The sequence below is a fragment of the Solanum tuberosum genome, unplaced genomic scaffold (genome assembly GCF_000226075.1).
Source record: "Solanum tuberosum cultivar DM 1-3 516 R44 unplaced genomic scaffold, SolTub_3.0 scf00284, whole genome shotgun sequence".
Classification (NCBI taxonomy): Eukaryota; Viridiplantae; Streptophyta; class Magnoliopsida; order Solanales; family Solanaceae; genus Solanum; species Solanum tuberosum.
In genome coordinates this window covers 19,090-31,297 of record NW_006239212.1, presented here as the reverse complement: position 1 = coordinate 31,297, position 12,208 = coordinate 19,090, and positions in this window count along the sequence as shown.

Here is a 12,208-nt window from a genome sequence, read left to right as displayed (position 1 = left end):
TATAGTTGGAGCATACTTGGATAATTGGGTGAAATTTAAAGCATACTCTTTCACACTCATACCTCCTTGACGAAGGTTAATGAACTCTTGCATCTTTGCTTCCCTAAACTCTAGGGGAAAGAATCTATCAAGAAACGTTGCTTTAAATGATTCCTATTCTACTGGGACCACTCCTACGGGTCTCTCACTCTTCCACTGATCATACCAAACTTGAGCCACATCTTTTAGTTGGTAGGCGGCTAACTCCGCCTTCTCCTCCGAAGACACCCCCATAAAGGCAAGTACTTTATAAACCTCGTCGATAAACATTTGAGGATCCTCTTCCACTTTGGAGCCATGAAATTTGGGAAGGTTCATTCTTGCAAAATCCCTAACCCTTGAAGCAGCCGAATTCACATTAGGATTCACATGAGTCACAACATCTATATTGGCCTTAGCCGTCACAGCTAGAGCTTGAGCTTGAGTCGTCATAGTTTGGGCCAACATTTGAAAAGTCGACCTAACCTCAATATCCGACAAAGCCGAAGGATTAATTGGAGCTTGGTTAGTTTGAGGAGCCTCTTCATTCACATTGTCACCCTCCATTCTTTTGGCATTAGACCTTCGTGTATTTATATCCTGAAGACATAAAAGAAGGATTATGAGAGGGAATTTACAAAGTTAAACTCTACGGCATGACTTAAGAGTAATGAAAGAAGTGTATCTTGATGAGTCCATAAATTTGACTCATTTAGGGCTATATTTTGATAGAATTAGTGTCCTCAAATGCATATTTTGTCTCAATATCTGATGAAAACCCTTACGTTTCAGATATTTGGAGTTTGAGGGAAAGCATGGACACTACTTAGCAAAAAGGAACAAAGGCAACTGAAAAGAATGAAGAAATGAAGATCTGGGGATCGCCGAACCCATTCGACGAATCGCCAAAAGATCTTAGTCTCGCTTTTTGTTTCAGTGTGCTGAGCCTTGAAGGAAAGGTTCAAATCGACGGTGAAAAGGAGCAGTCGCCGAGCAGTTTCGCGAAGCAGTACTATGTCACCCAATGATCCAAAACACGACGATGCTAAAGGCTAACGCAAAACGGCGATGAACTACACCAAAGGGTGAATCGCCGAGTTGATCGGCGATTTCGACTAATGTCTCCGAGTGATCCGCTGCAGCACAAATTTTTGAAAACTATAAACACTCGTTGAGAATTATTATTTTAGAAGGGAATTTTTAGCTTTGAATAGTGATTTTTTCAGGCTTTGCTTCTATTTTTGAGTTCTAAGTTTGAAGAGGGTTTTGAAGAACTTGAAGATTCAATGGGTTTCATCTCCAAGAATTTGGGCTTGGGTCTTTTGGATTCTTCACTCTTGACTTGTTTTGAGACTTAAATCTTCATTCTCATTTGACTGCAAACTCATTTTTGTATAAATATCTTTCTCTTTAGCATGTCTAGTTAAAATCCCAATTCTTGGGGTGTGATTTTGTGAATATGGGTTAGATTATCTGTTGGGTCTTGCTTGTTGGTGGTTTATTTGTTATTTTGATGTGATTTCGTTTAGTAGTTGTTGTGGAACTTAATGAAATTGTAGTTGCAAATACGATTTCACCTTTGTGTTTTCGGCTTGCTCGAGAGAGAGGTCATAAAACTAAGACTGCTAAATTGATGGCCGGTGGGAGTTGTTACGACCCGATTTCGAAAACTAAGGTTTCTAAACCATTTTCGCAACTTTTGGCAATTTTGGTAAGTTTGGAAAAATTTATAATTTGGAAGTCGCCACTTAATTTTTAAGGTAAAATTAAGAAAACCATTTGAAAGGTAATTTTGAAGTAAAACCTTTAATAAACCAGAGTCGGGTAAGGGTTCAAATAATTCTCTTAAGGAAGGGTTCAGGCATCTTAGAGAATCCGCTAACACGCGGTTGACCGACGGATTGAAAAAGTTTGGCTAATTTTATTTATTTTTTTAGAAAGAGAAAAAAAAAAGGGTTAAAATATCTATTTTGAAACTTAAATAAAAAATCTTTTGAAACTTGTGAAATCTCAAAAATAATCCTAACTTAAAAATTTATCCATAGTCAAATTTTGAACTTATACAATTAATTTAAACTCACAAATATGGAATAAAGAACCTTGTTTAATGACTATGAAAGGTTATAAATAATCCTCAAGTCATTCATGCAAAGTCCTAAGTTAAATTAAAAGACAACTAATTTATTTTAAGAAACTTAACAATTTTGTCCTATTCAAAAATTTGAACTAAATAGTTAGTTCAAACTCATAAACATGGATCCAAAGCTAATTACTAACTATGAAAGAATATGATAATTCTCAAGTTAGTCTAAGAGCTTAAGTTGCCTAACTTGCAAGAGTTTTGAAAATTTAAATACTTAAGGTAAACAACTAACGAAATAGGAGAGTTATAAAAAAACTTCCAAGGGTTCATCTAAGTTAAATAAAATAAATGTTAGAAGTTAAAAGCAAATATCACAAAATCACAATAAAAGGAAAATAAAAGTGCGAGCAAAACTTGGACAAATTTAAGTCCATTTGCTGCTTCTTAGTTGCTGCTGCTGGCGCCATTTTCGAACTTTTTCAAGTCTGAAAAATGCAAGTTTCAGCCCTTCAAAGCTGCTGCAATTCTTCCTCATTTCAGCCGTTCAAATTTCAGCCAATTTGAACGGAAAAACCCTTCCGTTTCAGCTCTTTTGAGCTGCTGTTGCTGCTGGTTTTGGGGTCTCAACCCAATATATTGGCTTCCCTTTCGTAACTTTGGCGGAGGTTTGACTCGAAAAGAAGAGAATGCGAGGGAATGGAAAGTCCGAATGGACTCAACGGGTGAGTTCATGCAAAGAAAATGAGGAAAAAAGAAAAAAAAAAGATTAGTAAACGAACAAATTCATAAGCTAAGATACAAAACTCAAGGATAATCAATTCAACATTTTGTCCTTTCACCACAATTTAGACAACAAACTCATTGTTACCAAAGAGCTACTGCCTTAACATGTTGGAATTGGTCACAAGGCAAGTGAAATCAATAAAGCATGTATGAACAACAAACCTTAACTACATATTTAACCTTAATAAAGATCAAATAAGTAGGAGATTAGCTGACCACATAGTGGTTTCCATTAATCACAACTAAATTTTAATTCTAAGAGATTAGCATCAGTGAACAAACTTCAAGCGATAGAAATTAATAGCTGTCCTACAACTAAGATTTTAAAGGGATACAACTAAAGAAAACTTGAAAGAAAAACCTATACCTGTTACTATCAATATTTGATTTCCAACAAGATAGACAAATTTTTTAAAAAAATAATAATAATCAGTTTTTGGCAAAACAGAGACAGACTTCAGCAGCACAATAAGTGAGCAATTTAAGAGCCAACAAATTAGACATAGCATCTCTAGACCAGGCAACTAGATAGGGAAGAATATACAAATTGTATCTCCAATTATATGCACTCAAAGAGGGCAGAGTGAAGGGAGGAAACCGACAATCATACACGAGAGGGAACAACATTACAACGCTAAAGACAAGCAGCCATATACTTAACATATTCATAAAGAACCTGCATAAATTTTATTTTTAAAAAATAAAAATAAAAAGCATTAACCTTAAAATTGAGGCAATAACATACTAACAAACTTTATAAAGAATTAGGAAAAAGCAATAAAAAATAAAAATAAAATCACACTATACAAGTTAAAATATAGCTGAGTTGATTCTACACAAGATAGGAAATATGCAGAATTAATGCTAACATGACAGAGAGAGTTAGCAGCCGGTCCTAACAAATGAACAAACTAAAGATTGCTTAACATTCACCATTTGGACAGAATCATCTTAAATTCATACTACGAACAAAACCTCATTTTAAAACAACAATCGATAATTATCCAAATCAGCGCTTATGAGACAGGTTAAGGAAACCAGTTTTTGATAAAAACATAGGTAAAAAATCTAATACAGAAGACAACGGATTAAGGTAGAAAACTACAACTATATAACATGGATTTCGAAGTCGAATAAGAGTAACAATAACTAGAATCACATTCACATCTCTAAATTGTAAGAAAACAGCCATCAACAGAGCAACAAACTATTTAATAAACTCATTTAAAATTGACTTAACTAAGAGATCAGGATAATGAAAACTTTTGGTGCCAATTACATAGACATCACCCTTATTTTAACTAATCACATTGAATCTAAAAGATGATTAACAATACTAAGACAAATAACAATTCTACAATGCAACAAAAAGAAAAGACTGAAGAAAGAGCAAGAAGATTACCTGGTTGTTAAGTCAATGGGCCATGTGATTAGTTAAAATAAGGGTGATGTTTATGTAATTGGCACCAAAAGTTTTCATTATCAAGCAGCCATTTACTTAACATATTCATAAAGAACCTGCATAAATTTTATTTTTAAAAAATAAAAAGAAAAAGCATTAACCTTAAAATTGAGGCAATAACAGGAGTGGTTCGAAATGAGGTTTAGCTTGAGAGAGGAAACCCTAGTCTCATTCCCACACACTCAACTCGAGAGAGTGAGTGGCCTAAGGCCGAGGTTGTTCTTCATGCGGCAAATGAGTGTCCGAGAGGAACCCATTTGATTCGGGGTAAGTTGCTCGAGAGAGAATTTATCCCCACTATAGTCTAACCTAGTCACAAATATTCAATGAATTTACTACCAAAAGCATGTACCCAATAATTTAGTCTATTCCGTATTCCTATCACATCCCAAGAATCTTGTCTCCATATTAGTATCTTTCTTTATTTTTACTGTTTTAGCTGATTTTTGCTTACCTGTTACAAACCCCCATTGTTAATTGACACTTTTGTGTCACCCCTTACATTTAGCATGTTTTTAATCAATAATATCTTTAACTATGACTAATTAGAACTTCATTTTATTTTTCTACTAATTCTCAAAACCATTCCCTGTGGGAACAATTCCAACCCTTGGTTGGGTTATTATACTATTGTACGATTGTAGACACTTACATTGGAAGTTGTGTCTTGATTAAGCAAACATCAAAACAGCGCCGTTGCCGGGGAGTGGTGTTACTTGAGAATTTTTAGTTAAGTTGAATTTTGTTCTTGTTAGTTATAGTGATACTTGTTTAATTTTTAGTTTTGTTTTGATTGTTTGTGTGTTGAAACATGAAGAATGAGTGTGAATGATGACAAAGGTCCCAAATGGACCAAGTGCTATCTTGTCTCTACCCAGAGCCAAAAGAGGGGTAGCCTTATGAAAATGAGGCAAACCTCACTAATGGAACTTGAGTAAGGAGTTGCGTCGTGCCATGACGTTAAATAAGGCGCTTCTTGGGAGGCAACCTAAGGTTTTATCGCTCTATGTTTATTTTAGATATAATTGTGTGTTGATCATGCAGGTTAAAGTGTGGAAAGTATTTGAAAAATGTAGATTGGCGAACTAGAGATCCAGTTGGCGAATTGCCGAAGAGGTCGATGACCCCGACCCAGACCGCCGTTGGACTCAAAACAATTTGAAAGTGGAGTCTGTAAAACTCGGTGAGCCTAGGAGCAAATTGGCGAGTCGCCGATCAGGTCGGCGACCCATATTTTATCCGCCGTTTAGACCTCTACATTAATTGGAGGTCCGGTAAAACTCGGCGAGGTAAGTGCCTACTCAGTGTGCTGCCGAGTGGGTCGGCGAGCATGACTAATGTCACCAAATGGGCGAGAACTGGATGATTTTTAAAAGGCCAAAGGTTTAAACTTTCAAACTCTTCACTTTCCCTCACTTTTTGAACTTCACAAGCTCACACCCGCACTTTAGTTTCTATATTTTTCCATTTCTAGTAGTATTTTAGCCGTTGATTTGTGCTTGGATTGGGATTACTTTGCTTCCTAGCATTTCAGTCTCTATTATTCGGCATCTAAGGTTGGTTTCCCGAACCCCGCATGTATTTTTGAGAATTTGAACTCAAGCAAATGATTCTATCTTGTTGATGTGTGCAGGGCCTCTCTGAGAAGATTAAGTTGCTTGAATGCCTGTCTTAATTCGAAAATCTTCCCCGTAGTGTTTATATTGTTAAAATTCCATATTTTTGTGCCTTAAAATCGGTTAAATCTTATGGGGTTGTTCTTGTATGTTGTTGAGTCTAGTAGGAAGAAGTTTGAGTATGCTAAAGATATGGTAAAGACCAATATTGTCATGCCACCCCGATAAAGAGTACATGGTATCACTATAAATGAAGGGGGATCAAATCCTCCAAAGAAGGGCAGAGAAGAACCTCCACCTGGAGATAAAGGCAAGGATATGAAGGCCTTACTGAGACAGAGGAGGCCATAGTAGATGTTGCTGGCTTTTAGTGGATTTGGTACTGCTGGTCCTTCTGAGGTGAACTAGGTACAGAGGCCCGAGTCCAGACTTATGCACCGGGCACTGATGCCCAGACAGATGGAGTGACTGCATAGAGAGGATCCCCTCTTTACCTCCCTTTCTGTCTTACTTTATTTTACTTTCGAATATTTTCGTTCGCATTTGAGGACAAATGATTTTTGTTTGTGGTGGGGTAAGGCCCACCTTTGTGCATATTAGTTTTGTTTTTATATTGGGCTTTGAGCTAAATTCGTGTTATACACTACTTTTTGAGGAAGGTTTGAGCTTGTGGCTTGCTTTTAATTGTAAATGATTTTTTTCCCTTTCGAAATTTTTTTGCCACCTCTTGTATGTGTAGAATGTGGTTGTTCTCTTGTAATTTTGAGTATCGGTTTTGATCAATACCGATGACTTGAATAGTGCTCATAATCGAACATAAATGAATGCACGGCTACGATGAGGCCAATTGAAGTTGCATAGACAATATGTGAACACATATAACTCACCTTCAAACCAACTACCAAATGACCCACAAAGTGTTAAAGCATTTTTATTACTGAAATTAATCTTATAAATAAATAGTTTATGTATTTATATTTAAATAGAAAGGTTGAAAATGCTAATAAACTAGGAATATTTTAAAGGAAAAATCCTTTTGGCCAGAAAACTTGGCCGGAATGGTATTCTACCTATTTTATTGAGAAAATTACAAAAATATACTACTTAAGACTTTTATTAACAAAATATCAATATACTTATATTTAATTACAAACTAAGTTTTTAAATTACATACATAACAAAACATTTAATTTTTGTATTTATTTTAATTTTGTTTTACAGATTTTTCTCTCTGATATGCCTTTTATATGGAGTATAATTAGGATATTAATATTTACCAAATATTCTCTCTCCTAAAACAGTTTTCAAATACACACGATTCATTACTTTTTATTTTTTCCCCCTTTTTTAGGCTTAGTGGACCTTTTGGGGATCATAATTAGTTTATTCCTTTTTTGATAAAGCTGTTTTTTACCAAGAAAGGGGTGTACTTATCAATGTCGAGTTATAGTTTCAAGAAAATCTTGAAAATATTTTGGGAAGTCAAAAGGGTTTCTCTTCCATATTCTTCTTCATTTTTCTTAACCTTTAATCTTCTTCACATAAACAATTCACAATCCAATAACCAAAAAATTTATCAATTTTCGATGGAAAAGACTCCACGTAAGACTGAACAAATCTGTGGTAGTCGTTGATATCCCGCCGATCAGTTGTTCAAGACCATCTGGTAGAATTAATGAGTGTATTCTTGCTAATACTCTATGGGTGGATGTTGATTATGTATGCATTCCAGTCAATAGTAATGTTGCATTCCACTGGTTTCTGGTTGTTTTTTCCTTAAGAAAAAGGTGTTTATACATTTATGATTCTTTAAATGGTTATGGGGTTAAACATACCAATGCAGTAACAAGTTTGGTTCAAAAAATATCTAGAATGATACCTTTGTTCCTAGTTGCTACTGATTATTATGCTTTAAGGAAAGACATTGACTGGAATACAGATATGCATTATGCATTATGCTGGAAGGCCAGAGTTTTATAATTATTGAAAAATTATACTAAATGCTTGTATATGATCGATTGGATTTCTTTCAAAGTTGCAGGTTGGTATACATACCAATGTGTTTACCCCGTTTTGTGTTTTTTTCTTTCATATGTAAACCAATTTTATTTAAATTAACAATGTGTTTTTTTTTTATGGTTTCAGTGTTAACCAAGATTGTAGTCATAAGCCATTTATTGAAATATCAAAGTATTTTACCAAAATTTTAACCATTTAAATGATTTTATCAGGTTACTTCAATAAATGTAGGAACTATTTTTCATATTATTATTTACACCAAATTCACATACTTAAAATGCACTAAAATATGTACAATATTTTTATTTATGAGGTTCTAATTATATACCATAGATCGTCAAACTTGTAGTTTTTTACATCACCAATTTACACCAAATAATTTATTACTGCAGTCATTTTAATATACGTATGTTCATATGTAAGATAATATACCATCATCATTATGACATTTGGTTGTTATATATACCATCATTTATACCAAGTTTTGTACCAGTTGTAACCAAAGTAAACCAATTTTACAGTAATTGAGTGTTAATATTGTAGCGTCCAAACTAATATACTAACATCTAATACTTTTCAATTTATTGTTTTAGGTTGGTGTATACTCCAAACATTTGTTTTACTATATACACCATTATTATGTTCCTTTATTTTTACCATAAATTTGTGCCTATTTACCATAATTTCACCAAGAATTTTGGCTTATTTACCATATCAAATCAACATCAGAATATCAACCAAATTGTATGAATTAATTTACACAAAAACTGACAAACTAAACAAAACGAATAACTACCAAAAATTACAAAATAGATATTTGTGAAAAATCAAATTCAACTACGTAATAAAACACCATGAGAATTATTTTTTATATAATTACTTGATGAGTCCCATCGCCCGTTGTGTTGAATTAGAATTGAGAAATTGTTGGTATGCATTTTTTTGATAGTCGTTCTTCTCAGAGAAAGGGAGTTTTGTTTTGGTAGGAAACCTCTATTTATGGGAGATAATATATAGCATATCTATCTATATATAAAAGTAGAAGAAAAACTGACACATGTCAACACCACAAATTTTCAGTATTTTAAATAATTTCAAATATATAATAGGATAGGAAAAAAGCGACACATATCATCACCATAGAATTTGTGAATATGAGTTTTTTAAATAATTTAATTTTGTATTAGTTAGTTATTTTTAAATTAAATTTAAAATTTAAAATGTTTAAACAATCTGTAAACTTTTCCAACGTATTCTTTTTTAAAAATTAGAAATAATTGTTTTCTATAATAATAATAATAATAATAAATAATAATACAAAAATCTACTGTTACAAAATTTGTTGTTTCAAAAATGAATTAATCTTCATTTTATTATGAAAATTAATTAGATAATTTAGCTATTATTTTAAAAATAGTCAAACTGAATGCCAAATAAATCCAATATGAAATCCGTAGTTAAAAAAAATACAAATAGCGTAGTCATTAATTAAAATTTTAAAACCGATTGCCAAAACAATTAAAAAAGAAATATAAATTTTATCCCACTTTTTACACATTGCTAAAAAATAGGATCCAATTAACTAATAACCAATTCATTTTGAATTTTGAATTTTAAGCAGCCAAATTAAATAAATAACTGTCAAATGTATCAGTTATCCAAATGTTATATAAAGCCCTAACTTAAATAAAAATTGTCACTTCAAAATTTCAAACAATTTTAAAATCTTCTGCTTGCAATTGTTGAAAGGAATTTAGTTTCCATTAGGCAAAGAACTCCTAAACATCATTTTGTCCAAGTAAGTTGCCAAATATTTTTATACTTTTCTTTGTTCATCAAATTTGAATTGTAATTAACCCTCATTTGTCTGTGATTCTACTTCAATTTGTGTTTGAAATTATGATAGCAAAGAGCAATATTAGAGCAAAATTACGATTCCAAAATGATGCTCATAATTTGGATTCCCATGAAATATTTGAATTTTCCATACACGAAGAACTAGGCCGATGACTTTAGGAAATGGTGTAATTTACCTAGCATATGTGGCTCGATATTTCTTTGACGGTAAATCTTTATTACCTATACTTCCTATAAATATATTTGTAGCATGTAAAAAATTTCAGATCAACACTAGTTAAGAATTTTTGTTCCATATATATTTTTAAAAGGCCGAAATAAATGTGTAAGTTAGTTGTGATATATGCGTGTATATCGTTAAAAGTAAAATGTTCATTTTCACACACGAAGGTTGATGAATAAGTATGTTAAATATATCATGATCTGCAAATATACATTGGTGAGTTATATTCGATGGAAATGCTAATGTTATTAATAATGAGTAATCATAATGACACATTCGTAGGTTGAAATTTGATTTGTTTTAGGAGGCTAATAATTGTATTCCTCCCTTTACATATTTTTTTATTTATAAAAGAGAATCAACACTTACATACAGAAGCAAAATTATTGTTTATTCAGTAATATTAGAAATCAGAATCAGAAATATAGGAAAAGAAGAAGCATAACTGCAATATTTTTTAATGAATAAGGTGGTTGGCAAATATCCTTATTAATCTCATTTTTATTTTTTTTTAGAAATAAAGGAATTTGAAAATATCTTATTAATCTCAAAATCAAATTCTTTATAAAAATTATATAGATAAATAATTTTGAAATTAGCAAAAAATATATCTAACAAAAAATAGTGTCGTGGATAAAATTCTAATAATTTATAACACAATTGATTTTATCCAAATAACAAAAACTTTAATAATTTTTTTAATTTTTTAAAATTTCATTAATTGAAAAATAGGACATTAATTATTTAAAGAGTAATTTTAAGTTTGATTTGTAGTGTTTAAATCATAGACGAAGATTTAAAAATCACCACTAATCCTACTTTTCTTACTTTCTTATGATAGTATTCTATTTTCATGTAAATATTTTTAATAAAGGATAAAAAAATTATTTTCTTTGTTGTTGTATTATATAATAATAATATAAAATGAATGATGCCTTACGAAGTGATATTTTCATCTTTTCATTTTTATCAATGTTTATCATTTTTTTCATTCTACCACATAAAATTTTCTCGACATATTTTTAAATCTAATATAATAATTGACATTATTGCTTTTAAATTTTGAATTAGAATTGACTTGAAATGAACTAGCATTTATATTTTCATGCTTCTCTCATAATATAATGTTGGTAGTGCTTATAACTTCTCAAGCTTAATTTATTAATATTAAAAATAATACATTAATTATTTATATAAAATTAGTTTACCATTTTAAAATTAAATCTTAATAGTATCTATAAGTTTAAGTTATACTGAAGAATAAAATATATACCTATTAGAAAAAAAGACTAAACAAATAAAAATTTCATAAAATGAAAGAAGAGAGTAATAGTAAATTAAAAATTAAAAATAATTTATAATTTAATAAAGATAAATGCTGATAGATTAGTTAGTGGAGAATTTTAAGGGTGGTTTTAGTGTCCCATAATAATTTTAAATTTAAAAATAAATATTAAATATGAAAATTTTAATTTCAAAATTTTAATTGTGAAGTGAGTATAGTTATTAGTTTCAAAATTCAAATAAAAAATAAATCATGCATCACGTTAATTAAAAGAATTTAAGGATTGGTTTTAGTGGGTAGTTATTAGTTTAAAATTTAAACATACAACATATTTATTTATTACAAAAAATGCAGATAATAATAATCTATCTATATATCTATCTATATATAATAGGGGAAGAAAACATGCCACATGTCAGCGCCACAAATTTTTAGAATTTTAAATAATATATAATTAAATATTATATAACTAAATAAATATCATATAACTAATTAAATATTATAAATTAAAATTTGAAATAAATATTGAGACATGTCATCAACTTAAACAAATAATGACAACCGTCAACATTTTTAAAAACAGATACAAATACTTTTTTTAAATCCATTTTATAAATTAGTTAAAAAAATATTATTTTGTAAAAGGTTGAAAATTTATTTTCATGATAAATATATAAGATAATGCTAAAAAACTGATTTTTTTATAAAATAAAATGATTTTAAATCGATTCTATAAAATAGGGAATAACTGTATTTATTATTAAAATTTTAAAAAATATTGGAGTTCGAATTTTTTTAAATAAAAGTTGAAAATTTTACTTTCATGATAAATGTTTAAGATAATCCTGCTAAAATTAGGATT